Source organism: Sphaerodactylus townsendi, linkage group LG03 (genome assembly GCF_021028975.2).
Source record: "Sphaerodactylus townsendi isolate TG3544 linkage group LG03, MPM_Stown_v2.3, whole genome shotgun sequence".
NCBI classification, from domain to species: domain Eukaryota; kingdom Metazoa; phylum Chordata; class Lepidosauria; order Squamata; family Sphaerodactylidae; genus Sphaerodactylus; species Sphaerodactylus townsendi.
Window position 1 is genome coordinate 13,824,527 of NC_059427.1, and position 282 is coordinate 13,824,808.

Consider the following 282-nt stretch of genomic DNA (forward strand, 5'->3'; position numbering starts at 1 on the left):
CTGGGAGATTCATCTGTCTCCCTCTAATACTGTCTTTTGACAAAGATGCTTTTGTTTTGTTTGGCATACCCCCACCCCTCACCCCCAATAATTCTTACTAGCTCTCCTCCATGATTCAGTTTGTTTATATAACTATGTGCTTTTATTGATTTGTTTAAATATTTTGTACAGCCTTATTTTAAATGCTTTTTAGTGTCTTAAATTTTTGCCGCCTTGAGGACTCTATTTGGGTGGCAAGGCAGAATAGAAACACTTTAAACAAATAAATAGTAATTGCCTTAA